The 15,598-nt window shown below is 38.7% G+C and overlaps 1 pseudogene; it reads right to left on the bottom strand.

Annotated features, from left to right (window-relative positions):
* The window catches only part of LOC100988385 (interferon-stimulated 20 kDa exonuclease-like 2), a 30,794-nt pseudogene extending 15,426 nt beyond the window's left edge, over positions 1-15,368 (bottom strand).
* Positions 15,369-15,598: the final 230 nt, after the last annotated feature.

Genomic DNA, 15,598 nt, shown 5'->3' with positions numbered 1-15,598 from the left:
GAATCTCAAAAAATGATACTTTTATTATGAACTTAATTTTCTGACCCATCACTTCATTCCCCTGTGTTCTTTTTATTTTGGTATGACAAATCCTTTGGCATATAAATCTTGGAGGGTAGGGCAGAGTACATTATTCACCGACCAAAGCATATTAATAGATACAAAAATCTGTTTATTAAGTAGTGTGACCAGAATTGATTCCAATCATATGTATGTAAGTGCAAATATATTTTTTTTGCCTAGGAGAATGTCTTAGTACTTGTCAACCTTTTAGAACTGAATGGCAATATTCATGACTGGCTTAGAAATGTGGCTTTTATATCTGGATAGAAAGATGAGTGCTTTTCACTGAAGTAAATGCCATAGGTACATAGTGGCTGACACGTCGTGAGTGCCCAGTTAATCAGCTCGCTCTCCTTTTGCTATAGCAGCAGCTCTCAGTATGTAGTCTTCTGGCCAGCAGCATCCACATCACCTAGGAGCTTGTTAGAAATGCAAATTCTCAGCCCTCTACCCCATACCTATTGAATCAGACACTGCCAGGATGTGGGGGTGGGTAAAAATTCAACAAGCTCTCCAGGTGATTCTCATGAATGCTAGAGTTTGAGAATCTCTACTCGAGAGGTTTTAAATGTATTACAATTTTGTCATTTTTTAAAGGATATCCCTTAAGAAAAACAGACCTTAGTTCTCTGCTCATTTTCTCTTTAACACTTTCCTAACATAAGCTAACATTTGGTGACAATGTGTTTTGTACAGTGCTAAGCTGTTAAGAGATTATCTCACTGAATCATTGCTAACATGTACTGTTATTATGCCCATTTTAGAGATGAAAACACTGGAGTTTTAAGAAGCCAGGAAGGGCTGGGTGTGGGGGCACATGCCTGTAATCCCAGTACTTTGGGAGGCTGAGGCGGGTGGATCACCTGGGGTCAGGAGTTCGAGACCAGCCTGGCCAACATGGTGAAACCCCGTTTGTACTAAAAATACAAAAATTAGTCAGGCATGGTGGTGGGCACCTGTAATCCGAGCTCCTCGGAAGGCTGGGGCAGGAGAATTGCTTCAGCCCAGGAGGTGGAGGTTGCCGTGAGCCAAGATTGAGACACTGGGTTACAGAGCGAGACTCCATCCAAAAAAGAAGCTGGGAAGTTGCTGAAGGTCACCTAGCTCGCAAAGCTAGGTAGTATTCAAATTCAAGCAGTCTGATATTTGACCTTCATCAGTGTTCTAAAAAGCTCTTCGTTATTAATTGTAGCATGGCCTGTGCTGACAAATCTATTAGAGTCCCCTTTACACACTGATCTTTGCAATGATAATCTAAAATGAATAGTTCAATGTAAAATTCCAACACATACTCCTGGGAATAAGAATACCAAGCACAATGTCCTTTTTGGGAGGTGGAATTCATGACTAGAGTTCCCAGTTGAAAGGTTCCAGGTGAACCATATTAGTATTCTGAATCATTAGCCCCTGATTTTTATTTAGTGGCTCAAATGTGAGAAAACTATAGAATGAGAGGCTTCAGCTGAGTAAGAGTGCACTAAGGAAAACAAGAGGTGATTGCAAGGTTAATGTGAGGGAAAGTCTCTGCTGTTCATCTCTCTTTACCTTCCCTGACTGTTCATATTTAGAATCCATTTTCCTTAATTTAGTGTCGTGTCCTTGGAATTTCTGTGCAATGCTGAGTGTGTCCTCTATTTGTCACTTGTCAGTGACTAGCAATGATGTTGGAATTCAGATGGGGAAAAATATCCAATTATATTTGGGGGCACTTCAGGTCTGTAATAAGCAGCAGAATTAGGCTGTTATCACACTGTAATGAAGCTATCCCCTGCCATCAGCAGCTTGGCTTGTAGAACCTCATCAGATATCCCTAGTAGGTCAACTCCTCAATTGCACATTTAAAGCAAAGGACCCTACAGGGCACAAGAAAAGGCTTTGAACGATTGACTGTAATCTTCTTTTTAACGTTACATTTTCCCCAGGATAACACCTAATTGCTTTGTAAATGGTCTTTTTTTTTTTTTTGCCTTTAATAATCTTGCACAAAAGGCAATTACAGATTTTTTATGTGTAAAATACATTCTTAGGCCTGTTTCTCTCAATTTTTATTTATGCTGCCAAGTCATACAACTTGTATACTTTGCAGTTACTATTCCTCATCATCTTCCAAGTTATGTCTTTTATTCCTTAAGAATTTTCGTGTGCTTTGAAGAGGTGAATTACTGGGTGACCACATCAACTGCATGAATGTGGCTTGCTATCAAGGTAGGAAAGAAAGACTCACTTTGAATGCAATTGATGCAAATCTCAATATGTAGATTTCTAAGACTAAAGAGCAGCCTTGGGTAGAGAATTTGGAAATGGAAAAGACAGGTTCTTTTTGGGAAGAAAAGCAAGATGCCAAAGTAACCTTCCTAGAAGTTATTCTTAACTGCCGCTCAAATTTCAGAACTGGGGTTACTCTTTAAATGCAAAGTGCACCTTTCCTCTCAGCAGCATGACAATCTGTAGTGGCGTGTGGGCTCTGCACATGAAACCCACAGGAAGACAGCCTTACTCTTAGGTCTCAGTCCTCTCTCTCTCCCAGGGCACTGTTCGTATTTTTTCATGATTACATTATTAGTTCTCACTGTGAAAGCCCAGCTTCCTTCTTAGCTCTTTATAGTCATGAATCTTAATTATTCTGCTGCCTTTGGCTTGTGAGCCTATCTTTTATTATTTGAAGAGTTCATGAAAAGGGGATTTGGGGTCTTTTCCTTTGTAATTAAAAAAATTCTGAGATTATGCAAGTCATATTACTTTGCCCTTCAGTAAAATGTAATTGTTACATGAAACAATATTTGTCTTCTTTGCATTACCTTTTACTGGTGACTGAATAGCACTATGAATATTTGTGACCTTCAAAGATAAGAACAAAACTATTATCTGTGTAAAAACTGCATTATAAGAGATTTTGCTTTTTGATTTTTTTGTTTTGTTTTGTTTTTTCGGTACTGTATTTTGTTTCCATTTGAACAGCCAAGAAAAGCAACCTTGATGATGTGTTGAAATTATTCTGAATTTCACTACCTTGTTTTTGATACTTAGGCGAAACCTATATTCTTTCTCTCATTAACATACGGTTAAGGCAGTTTTGGCCAGATACGTCGTCATACTTCCACTTTGACATCAGAATGTCGAGGGGAAATCAGGGGTCTGTAAATGGCAAGACTTAGACTCTTAACCAGGCTGTGCTTACAGCCAGATGCTTGACTTTGGCCTGTCACATAACTGCTCTGGGCTTGTATTTTTTTCAAGCATACATTGTGGGAGTCCTATGAGGTGCTGTTAAAGCTATGTTTTAGATCTCAGGTTCTGATTTCTTGTTTTTGTATGTCTGAACATGACAGAAGTACTAATAGGCTACAAGCTAATGAAGAACCCACTTGAGTAGGACAGTATTCTTGTAGTGCAAAGCTCTTTGTGGAGTTCACTAATTCAGCACACGTCCTTTAAGCAATGCTCAGGCTAGATTAGCTCATTCCCTGTTGTACAGAATTTTCATTGGTTAAGTAAACAAGATGATTCACCAAAAGGCTCGTTTCTGGCAAGGCCAGTGAAATAGTGTCAGTATTCATCAATATATTAATAATTTCATCACACAAAAAAGTGAATGCTGCAAATACTTTGAAGTGTCTTTGCAATCATTTTATCAAATATTTTTATTTTTTATAAACAAATTAATGTTGAATGTTGAGTTGTATATCCTGCTTTGTTCTGTCAACATTGCCTTTTTACAATTCCTCTAATACTGCTTTTGAGCCCGTTTTACAAGTGTTATAATGTATAATTCAGGCTTTTTGTAGCCCATCTTAGAAGATCTTGTTCTTACTAGCTGAGTTTGAGTACTTAGTACTTGCTGATTACTTTAAATGTGTGATTTCATTTTATGTTTACAATAATGCTATGAAGTAGAAATTATTGCTGTTTTACAGAACTGACAACTAAACATTAGAAAACTTAAGTAATTTGCCAAAAGTCATCCAACATATTAAATGTGAGGAAGCCAGGATCCACATGGAGGGTATATGACTGGTTCATTGGTCCATAGCAACTACTCTAAGGAATTAATTTGTGTCATATAAAGAATAAAATCTATTTAAGCTGTGTTAGAGACTCCTCATTTTTATCAATTTTATCTGAAATATTTGCATAATTAAAGAACATGACCATTTGACCTCATGTAAGTCACTTAATTTTTCTGAGTCTTGATTTTTTCTCTTCTATAAATTGGGCGGTATGTTCATCATCATTCTTAAAGGATTGTTGTTGAAGATTAAAATAATAAATGTGAAAATACTTGGAAACTGTAACACCAGTGCACTTTGCCCTCCAAGCAGGAATTTCAAATACGTGGCTTTTAAATGATTCTGAACTCTGAGATACTTTGCCAAAAAAATCCAGGCAGTTAAGATCAATTTTTTTCCTCTTGAATTCTTCAGGTTTTTCCTTTACGTCTAGATTTTTATTTGAAAATGAAAAGACAAACTAAATTTTAACAAGGAACGAACTAAATTATGAAAGTTCATGTGTCCCAAAGGATTCAAGCATTCATGTAGAAAAGGTTGCTAAGTTGAAATGTGTGCCAAGTCCTCAGAATGCCCAGGCCCTGGCAGATGCTTGGACCACCTCAACAAAGAGGGGTTTCAGCCCTGACAAAGCTAACCTGTGACAATTTGTAATAAAAGTTGGCTAAAAGGTCCTTAAATAGGTATGAGGAACATCACTGAGGCTCAGGGATATAAAGAGACTTGATGAGGGTTGACCAGCTGGCCAGTGGCAGAGTTAGCACTAACTAAAGCCAGCCTCTACACCTCACTATTCCTTTAATACCAGCTAGCAGGTTATCCACAGATCACAGATGAATTACACGAAGAAGCCAGTGCCTTTATGCTTGGAAGGTATTAAGTGGGTGTTTGTGTACAAGTTGCAGTGGGTTTTCTCTTCCATCCTCATCTTCTCAGAAATATTTCTGGGTTTCCTAGAAGCTCGTCTTGGGTGTGACAAGCCTGTGTTTCCTTCCTGTCCTGATCATTATGCCGCAGCATGGTTTCCCTGATCTTGAATTCACTTTCTATATTTCTTGGCCACTGGGTATATTATTTGACATTTGTTTACACTTATCTGCATTTTCCATCTTCTGAGCTCACATATAGCACACAATGTAAATCCTCAGCTGCTGCTTGGCATTTGGGCACCTTATTATTTACTGTGCCATACCTCCCTCACTGTTTAATGTAATCTGCAAATCTTGCTCTCACTACCAAGCCATTTGTCTACATAATTAAAATATGCAGTCCCTTCCAACACTGATCCTTGTCATATGCCTCACTAGTAATCTCTTTTCCAGACAGTGAATATTTTGCTTTTATTTATTTTGCTTCTTGGAAGGAGACGGTGCAGAGCAGGCTCAGAGATGTTCCAGAAGCCTAATTTGCTTTTTTTAAAGTTCTAAAGAACCACAGCATTCTTAGTGTTTACTTATTTGCTCAGTGATTTCTGACTTGTTTCTAATGAAAAAAATTCTGACCAGTAATTGCAGTAAAAAAAAAAAAAAAAAAAAAAAAAGATCAATGGCAACTTGATGATGGGGAACCATTTCATCTACTTGGAAGTCTTAAAACTGAAGATAAGATTTTTGAATACATTATCACTATGTGCCAGGGTTCTTATTGTTCTCCTTTCTAATGTCACATAGGGACCATTTCTGGATAACAGATATTGCACTAGACAACTAATTGTGAATTTTTAATGGCCGTGAAGCTGTTAACTAGGGGCCTGATTGCATAGGGACCTAGAGTGTGTTAACTCTCATAGACATCTGGCAAATTGCTTCCCAAACAGCCATTGCATGGCTGGGAAATTCTCTGATGTTTGAAACTTTCTGCTAGTTGCGTAGGAGTACTTAATGGGGCTGTCCTCATTTTTAAGTAAAAATGTCCATGTGCAGTTGTTTATAATGCCCACACCCATGCGAGCATTCCCCAATTTCTTAAACTTCTCTCACCAGCTTAGATGCTTCACAGGCATCATATATCTGACATTTGTAATTGTTCTAAAACAAGCGTGCCTTTGGGGTAGGTAATACATTGATTTAAACGAGTACTGATATGTACGAGAATTGGTTTCCAAAGTGGAGCACTGTCAGGGCTTGGAGGAGAAAGGTTCTGTGCATAGCAAAAAAAAAAAAAAAGCCAGAGGGGTAGGGTGGGGAAGGGGCAAGATAAACCACACATATTATGTGACAGATTTTCCTAGATGCAGCCTTCATTGTTAAGGAATTTTAAGGCTCTATATAAACCACTGCATTACCCACAATGCTATTTCAGATTTAACCTTCTACCTTTGCAAAATTCACCTTCGCATTGAAAGTCATAAGGTCAGCCTACTGAGAGTGTAAACTTGTCCAGAGATTCTGGTCTCCAAAGGGTAAGTGTGAAAGGCAGGAAATTAAGATTAAAAGATAGATGAGGTTCCATTTTCCCCAGCATCCCCCCAATCCCCTACCCCATATTTGCTCTCTGCAAAGAGAAAAGCCATGCGTCTTTGAATGTCTAGGGACAAGAGATGTTACTTTTACAGTCAATGCAGGCACTGTGGGTCTTCCTAAAGATTTAACTTAGGATTTCCATCAACACCCTTGGTTCTACCTAAGGGGTTATCACCCAGGAGGTTTGTGTTGAGGTAGTGCTTTGTATTTCTCTGGTGAGGAGCTCAATTCATTTCTAAAATTTCTCCTAAAATTGTCAAGGCCTCAAAGAGAACAAGCCAGTTAAGAAGCTAAGTCCTCTCACGCTTGTAATCCCAGCACTTTGGGAGGCCGAGGCAGGTGGATCACCTGAGGTCGAGAGTTCGAGACCATCCTGGTCAACATGGAGAAATCCTATCTGTACTTAAAATACAAAATTAGCTGGGCATAGGGGTGCATGCCTGTAATCCCAGCTACTCAGAAGGCTGAGGCAGGAGAATCGCTTAAACCTGGGAGGCAGAAGTTGCCGTGAGCCGAGATCGCGCCATTGCACTCCAGCCTGGGCAACAAGAGTGAAACTCTGTCTCAAAAACAAAACAAAACAAAAAAGCTAAGTGCTTTACTGAACAAATAAAAGTCTTAGAAACATAGTTTGATCATTTAAAAGATTTTATTGTGGGCAGTGTCTTACTCAGCTGGTGCATGTCCATGTGGCCATGCCAGTAGTTTAAAAATATTGTTTTTTATTTTTAAATTTACATATACAAAAAATCCAATCTTTTTAGAGCTGTCAGTTTTGACAGATACGTAGTCATGTAACCAAGCTCACAATCAAGATAAAGATCTGTTCATGATTCGAAAAATCTCCCTCATTTTGCCCCTTTGTTCTGAAGCCCTCTCCTGACCCTTAATACCTGACAACCACTGACCCACTCTCTTGTAGTACTTGGCCTTCTGTGCCTGCCTTATTTTACTTAACATAATGACCCTCAAGTTCATCTATGTTGTATAGCTCACAAATGGTAGGATTTCATTTTAAGGCAGAGTAGTATTCCATTGTATGTATGTACCACATTTTCTTTATTCATCCATTGATGAACATTTATATTCATGCTTCCATGTCTAAGCTATTTTGATAACAGTACAACGAACATGGGAGTACAGATATCTTCCTGAAATCCTGATCTCACTTTTTTTGGATTTATACCCGAAATAGGATTGCTAGGTCATTTGGTAGTTCTATTTTGAATGTTTTAAGAAATTTTCATACAGTTTCCCTTAGTGGCTGTATCAATTTTTTATTCTCACCAACAGTGTGCAAGCTTTCCATTTCTTCACATAATTACCAACATTTGTTACCTCGTTTGTGTGTGTGTTTTTTTTAAGCCATCCTATCATATCACTCAGTGAGGTTCTGCCTCATTGTGGTTTTGTTTGGGTTTCTCTGAGGAATGGCAATGTTGAGTACCTGCTCATCTACCTCTTGGGCATTTTTGTGTCTTCTTTGGTAAATGTCTATTTGGTACTTTGCCCATTTCTTAATCAGTATTTTTTTTTTTTTTTTTTTTTTTGCTATTGAGTTGTAGGCATTCCTTATGTATTTTGGATATTAACCCACTAATCTATTTTTGCTCTTGTTGCCTGTGTCTTTGGCGTCATATCCAAGAAGTCACTGTGAAGGCAGAATAATATCAAGAAGCTTTTTTTTTTTTTTTTTTTGACAGGGTCTTGCTTTGTCACCCAGGCTGGAGTGTAGTGACGTGATCTTGGCTCACTGCAACCTTCGCCTCCCGGGTTCAAGCAATTCTTCTGCCTCAGCCTCCCGACAAGCTGGGACTAAAGGCTTGCACCACTATGCCCTGCTAATTTTTGTGTTTTTAGGAGAGACGGGGTTTCACCATTTTGGCCAGGCTGGTGTCAAACTCTTGACCTCGTGATCTATCCATCTCAGCCTCCCAAAGTGCTGGGATTATAGGCGTGAGCCACCGGGCCTGGCCAGCTTTCTCTTTCCAGAAGCTTTATGGTTTCAGCTCTTACATTTAATTCTTTAATCCATTTTGAATTAATGTTTTTGTATGGTGTATAATAAAAGTCCAATTTTATTCTTCTGCATGTGGATATCCAGTTTTCCTAATGCTGTTCCTTGAAAAGACTATTCTTTCCCCAGTGTGTATTTTTGACACCCTGTGGAAGATCAGATGACTGTAGGGGAATAGATTTACTTCTGGGCTTTCTATTCTGTTCCATTTGGTTGATGTATCTGTTTTGATGCCAGAACCTTACACTTCTGATTACTGTAACTTCATAATATATTTTGAAACTGGAAAAATATGCCTCTAGCTTTGTTCTTGCTCAAGATTTCTTTGGCTATTCAGGAAAATTTTGTGGTTCCATACGGACTTCCGGATCTTTTTTATTTAGGTGAAAAATGTCATTGGAATTTTAATGGGAATTGCATTGAATTTGTAAATTGCTTTGGTTGTATGAACATTTTAGCAATAATTCTTCCAATTTATGAACATAGCATGTCTTTCCACTTATTTGTGTCTGCTTTACTTTTTTATCAGCATTTTAGAATTTTCAGTGGGTATGTCTTTACCCCCTTGGTTAAGTTTATTCCTAAGTATTTACAAAATTTTTGACACTATTATAAATGAGATTTTCTTGATTTCCTTATCAGGTAATTTGTTAGTATATGGAAATATCACTGATTTTGGTATGTTGATTTTGCTGAATTCATTTTTAACAGTTTTTTTTTTTTTGGAGTTTTTAGGGTTTTTGATGTATGAGATCATGTCATCTGCAAACAGCAAATTCTACTTCTCGATTTCTGACTTGGATGGCTTTATTTGTTTACTTTTGGTTTCAGGTTAGTGCAGAAATGTGTTGGAAAGTGTTACTCCTGTTCTTTTTTTCTGGAAGACTTTAAAGATTGATATAATTTCTTTCTTAAATATTCGGTAGTGTACTCCTTCAAGTAAACTGTAGAGCTCTTACAATTACATACTTTCCAACTTCAGTTTCACTTGGTTAAAAGGAAGTTTCTGCCCTTGACTCTTTCTTTTCTTTCTCTGAGAGCTCGAGCATGGATATGCCTTTGATTCATTTTGAAACATGCAGAAATAGACACACTCTATGGCATGGTGGGGCAATAAGAAGGAAGAAACCCGTATCCCTGGATGGCCATCTGGGGAAGAGCTACCCTGTCAACTTAGACTCCTTTTTTTTGTATGAACAAACCACTACACTTTTGGGTCTTTTTGTCAAAGTGACTTAGCCTTTACCATATTTATCCTAATTAGAAATGAAGGTCTGAACTTTGCTGGGATTCACCTGCAAGAGGCCTGATGGGATTAAACCAACACTGGAAGAGGCTGTGAGTAGATATAGTTTCTGCTATGGAAAACGTTATAAAATAGTGTAAGGGCAACCCTGCACCAGCATATCACATTTCCCACACATTGACATTTCTTGCAGCATTGAATCAGAGACCTGGATTGCTTAGACTACACTTAACTGTAGGCAATGAGCAGAGAGGAAAGTGCTATTTTGGGCGTGTTTGACAAAGAATAAAAGGATATCTCAAAATCTTTGGTAGGTATCTTTCATAGTGTCCTAAACTTTGTATTTCATCACAATTAAGGAAATTAAATTGTGAACAAAGCCAGAGACATGAGTTTTCCTTGATTTTAGACAAATCCCTAAAACAAGATGCTTGTATAACATTTAGGTAGGATTACAAAAATTAGAGATTATATACTTTTGTGCCTTGGGCCTGAAGTGTTTAAATTGCAACAGACTAAATAAATAAATCCAGTAAACATCAATAGATTTGAACCTCTCAACTGATGGAGGCAGTCCAGTTATAGGAGGTGCTGCTATAATTTGGAGGCCTAATAACAGGCAGTTTTTAAAAAAATGCCAATCCATGAAACAAAACAGAAAAAAGTTGTTTTTTTAACCAAACTGAGTTTCATTACCAGAAAATATAACTAGCTCCTCCCATTCTCCTTTTCCTCTCTTGCACCCTCTATATTCACTCTGATATTGATACTACTACTACAGAAAACAGAAAGCCTATGGCATTTTATAATACCCAGAAGATAAGCACATCCTATAACCTGGCCATTCCACAAATAACTAGATGTGTGAACAGGTGCATTAGGATACTTACACATGCACATCAATCTTGATAACATCATTGTTGTAATAGCCCTTAGCCGAAAACGATCCAAATGTCCAAGGGTAGGATGGGTAAAAGGTTGTGTTACATTCACACAGAAGAAAATTACAGAGCAATGAAAATGAATAAATCTTAGGTACATACAACAACTTGAATTTATCTGGAAAACATAATGTTGACCAAAAGAAACAAAAGTTAAAAGTGATAACAGTAATATTCAAAGAACATTCCAAAACCTAACCAAATAAAATTATTTGGGAATGCACGCATAAGTAGGTATCAAGAAAACAATAATAGAAGTGATTATTTCATAAGTGGAGATGGTGATTGTCTCTGGAAGGGATATGGAGGCTTAAGGAACAAAGATGGGGCTTTTGGGGTGCTGCCTGGTCCTATTTCTTGACTTGCTTCTGGTTAGTTGGTGCATTAATTGTCTATTGCTGTATAACAAGTTATTCCAAAACTTAATGGCTTAAAATGACACAAATTTTTCATCTTATAGTTTCGGTGAGTCAGAAACCCAGGCACAGACTGAGTCTCCTGCTTCAGGGTCTTTCACAGGCTGCAAACAAGGTGTTTGCCTGGGGTTTCTTACGAGGCCGAAATCAAGGTGTTGCCGGGGGTTGCAGTTATCTCAAGGTTCAACTGGGACAGGATCCACTTCCAAGTTTGTATAGTAATTATTGAAGATTTATATCCTTGGTGGCTGTTGGCCAGATACCACCCCCAGGTGGCCCTGTCTACCAGAGAAAGCATGCAACAAGAGCTAGAGAGAGAATAATACAAGACGGAAGTCACATTTCTTATAATCTAATTCTAGAATGACATCACATCACTTCTGTGACATTCTATTCATTAGAAGCAAGTCAGTAGGTCTAGCTCACACTCAAGATGAGAGGATTACTCAAGGGGTTGAACACATGGAGTTAGGGATCATTGGAAGCTATTTTTAAAAGTTGCTTGTCACACTGTGTGTTGGCTTCATAATAATTTGTGAAATGATACTTTCATGTTTTATGCAATTTTTGTTGGTGTTTCACTTCATAATAAAGGAAACCTGGGGGATAGGCAGCTATAGAAACTCTAATGGCATGTTTCTTGTGAACATATCCTTCTCCTTCCTTGTCTGCAAATAATATACATGGCATTTGGCCACTAAAAATCATTTGCTGATAATGAGCTAAATTTTCGCACCCTTGAGAACAGATAATTTTTATTGAACCCATCACAAAACAATTCTAGGAATCATAAAATTTTAAAGGCGAGGATGTAGAAAGATGCTTGACTAATAAAATTCTCCACAAAAGGAGAATAAATGTGTGTTAAATATTAGAGGGGGGGGAAGTTCCAAATAAGAAAATACAGACTGAACACGAACAATGATTTAAGTTGGGTAGAATTGGGATAGCACTTTGGGGATGTATCCCTACAGAATGACTTAAGTCCTGAAAATGTATATCTCGTTATTCTTGGGTTATTCATGATCTAGTTTACATTATCCCTGTAGTTCTAGTTCTGGGAACATGTTCTGGCTTAGATATTTGCAAGCCTCAGAACGTTGGCTTCAAACTGTTTGACTCCATCACAGACATGTGTATGAAGTTCCCGTCTGTATCCTTTTCAGAATGTATCTCTCAGTAGGATGTGGAATGCAACTCAACGACTCAGGTTCACTATCATAAGGCCATGGAACAAGGGGCTCAGAGGTTAGATTGAATTGTGATGCATTGAGAGAGGCAGGTGGTAGAGAGGAACTTGCAGATGTCTGTGGGAACACCTAGGGAAAGGGTGCTTATTACTGTCCTGGTTTCAGTGATGAGAACTAGAAGGATGATGTCTCAGGGGTCCTGTCCAGGGTCCTCTGTTTCTCAGAGCCTTGAAGCTTTGTGAAGGAGCATCTGGAGAGCAGGGAAAGTCATGTGTACATATTAAACTCAGAGTTTAGATCCTGGCATGGACTTTAGAGATCCCTGATTCTGGTCACTTCATTTATAAAGGCAGAATTCGAGTCCTAGGAAAATCAAGACTAAAAGTCAAATGGGCCAGTTAGTATCTTTATCAAGCCATGATATGTTACATTAGCTTTAATATTTTATTTAAGCAATAAGTTATTTGCTGCAGGTTTTGTTTACATTTGATATAGATACTTTGAAAATACCTACCTTAAGTCCTGAAATGGGCTCTATTAAAGCAGTTTCATAGCAACAGATCTGGGGAAAATGCTTAGTTGTTTCAATGACACACTGCTTTATGGAAGGTGTGAAAAGTGGGATGGAAATGGATCATGAGAATTTTTCTAAAGTGGGATGGGAATGGACCTAAAGTGGGATGAAAATGGACCACGAGAATCTTTTCAGGGGTAGATTCTAGTCATTTTGATCTCTTCTACACTTTGATGTTTAGGAGCCTTCTTTTGTTTTTGGGATCTGGTCTCAGTTGAAATTCCTTAGTTCTGAATGCAAACTCAAGGCAGGTTAGAGTTTACCTACTACAAACTACTTTTGTTTCCTTACAAGTCTTATTTTGCACAACCAAATTCTACACAACACAGTTAGCCTCCCAACAGTTCTTGATTTCTTGCTGCCATGTGCGCTGACCTCTGGTTCTTTTCCAAGATAACCTGTGTTTGCAGTCCTGCTCCAGAGTTTTCTATTTTCACTTTCTCAGACTCAAGTCAAACTACTGGATGGTGAAACTGCTCCTCAGGTGCATTCCTGCAGGAACTTGTCTTCCAATAGGAAAGCTTAGTCAGAGTACAGCCTCTGTCCATTTACATTTTAGGGGCCCTGATGTTCTTGGCAACACAAAAAATAGCTCCCAAGAAAAAACATCCAAGGTTATAATCCATATTTTACTTGCTAAGGTGAGTATTACTATTCTGCTATAAACTTGGTATTCTTTTGCAGGCTCTTACACTTACAGTGGAGAAGAGAGCTTAGATAATGAATATGAGTTTACTAAATACTACAGATCACTTCTCTACCCTTCTGCCCAGACTTAACATCTCTCCACCCAGTCAGTAAGAATAAAATGATGATGATGAAATAACATAGTAGTAATAACAAAATGTAGTGTTTACTATATTTCAGCACCTTCCATCATTATTTTATTATTCCTTACAATAAACCAATAAATTAGTCTGATAGATATTAGGGGAAGAATACATCTTTTACCTCTGTTTTCTAAAGCAATTGAAAGCCTCAGAATTGTCTTTTTTTTTTTTTTCTTTAAGACAGTCTCTCTGGGCTCAAACAATCCTCAGTTTCATGAGTAGCCAGGACTACAGGCATGCACCACCACGCCTGGCTAATTTTTTAAATTTTTTGTAGAAATGCGATCTCACTTTGTTGCCCGGGTTGATCTCAAACTCCTGGGCTCAAGAGATCCACCTGCCTCAGCCTCTCAAAGTAAATAATTATAGGTGGGATTATAGGTGGGAGCCACCACACCTGGTGTAATTGTATTTTCTTGTTCCACTGTTTATTCCTCCTTATGGAGGTAAAATTATTTGTTTATATGCTAAGCAACAGATATTGGTACACGTTTTTCTCCTTGACTGATTTAATCTCTCAAACATTATTCTCTAGATCACTCAAACCCAGACCAGAGTGAAACAAAGATGGGAGTGTGTCTGTTCCCAAGACAGAGTCTTGGGGTGAGCTGATACATGGCACATACTTCTAGGGGAAGGGTGAACACATGTGGTGAACCTGACCGCTGGAAGCTCACATACAGCTGTTGCCTTATTCTTTTGATTTCTCAATTGTCTCACATCTTAGGGTGTTATTTACTGGGTGGACCTCCTCATAACTAAATAGTGCATTTTGTGAATCTTGAAGAGTAGAAAAGGACTGGGATTTAGAGAGCGCAATGATCTTAGAGATTGAAATTTTGGTTTTCAATAAAGCTGGTTTTTGCAGCTGGGCGCGGTGGCTCACACCTGTAATCCCAGCACTTTGGGAGGCTGAGGCGGGTGGGTCACGAGGTCAGGAGATAGGAACTATCCTGGCTAGCATGGTGAAACCCCATCTCTACTAAAAATAGAAAAAATTAGCCGGGCATGGTGGCACGTGCCTGTAGTCCCAGCTACTCAGGAGGCTGAGGCAGGAGAATCGCTTGAACCTGGGCAGTGGGAGATGTAGTGAGCTGAGATCATGCCACTGCACTCCAGCCTGGCGACAGAGTGAGATTCCATCTCAAAACAAGCAAGCTGGTTTTTGCATTTCCTCCATTTGGCCTTTTATGGATATAGCCTGACAGAGACTGAACATCTCATACCATGCTGCATCTTACTTGAGTGGTGACTGCAGCTTAGGACAGCTGAATTCCCAGGTGGGCATCTCTTTTTATGTGGTCCTTGAGAAAGTACTCAAGGGACCTATACAAATGCACAGAGTTCCGGAGGTGGTGGCAGCTGTCTATGAGCACAGGGCCCTCAGCCAACATCATGGCTGGGCTATGTGATCATGCTGGCTCAACCAAGGGACGAGAATTGAGCCTATAGACTCTTAGCTGAATGCTGGTGCCTTAGCCGAACGCTGGTGTCTTAGCCTTAATGTGTAGGATGCTAGAGTTGACCTTGGAACCCACAACAAGGATGGCTGCTATTGGAGGAGGAACTGAGAGGGTAATAATAGGGACTCACCTTAAAGCAGGTGAAGCTCCAATATCCATGTTTAGATTTTTTTCCCCTGTGTTTATCATTATGTTTCTCTGTCAAGAAAGCAACGGTAGCCAAGTGCCATAAGGTCAAAGAACAGGAGCTCTACTTTCTAATGCCAGACTTAGGTGTAGGCAGTGTTAGGTAAACAATCCAAAATAATTTTCCCTTTTTGATCTTGTATCAAAATGATATTAAGGCCAAGAGGGAGAACTGAGAAGAGCCTAGCATTAAATTCATGTGG

This window comes from Pan paniscus, chromosome 5 (assembly GCF_029289425.2).
Source record: "Pan paniscus chromosome 5, NHGRI_mPanPan1-v2.0_pri, whole genome shotgun sequence".
In the NCBI taxonomy this organism is placed as follows: Eukaryota; Metazoa; Chordata; class Mammalia; order Primates; family Hominidae; genus Pan; species Pan paniscus.
The sequence above is the reverse complement of the archived record's forward strand: the minus strand, read 5'-3'. Positions and strand labels throughout refer to the sequence as shown.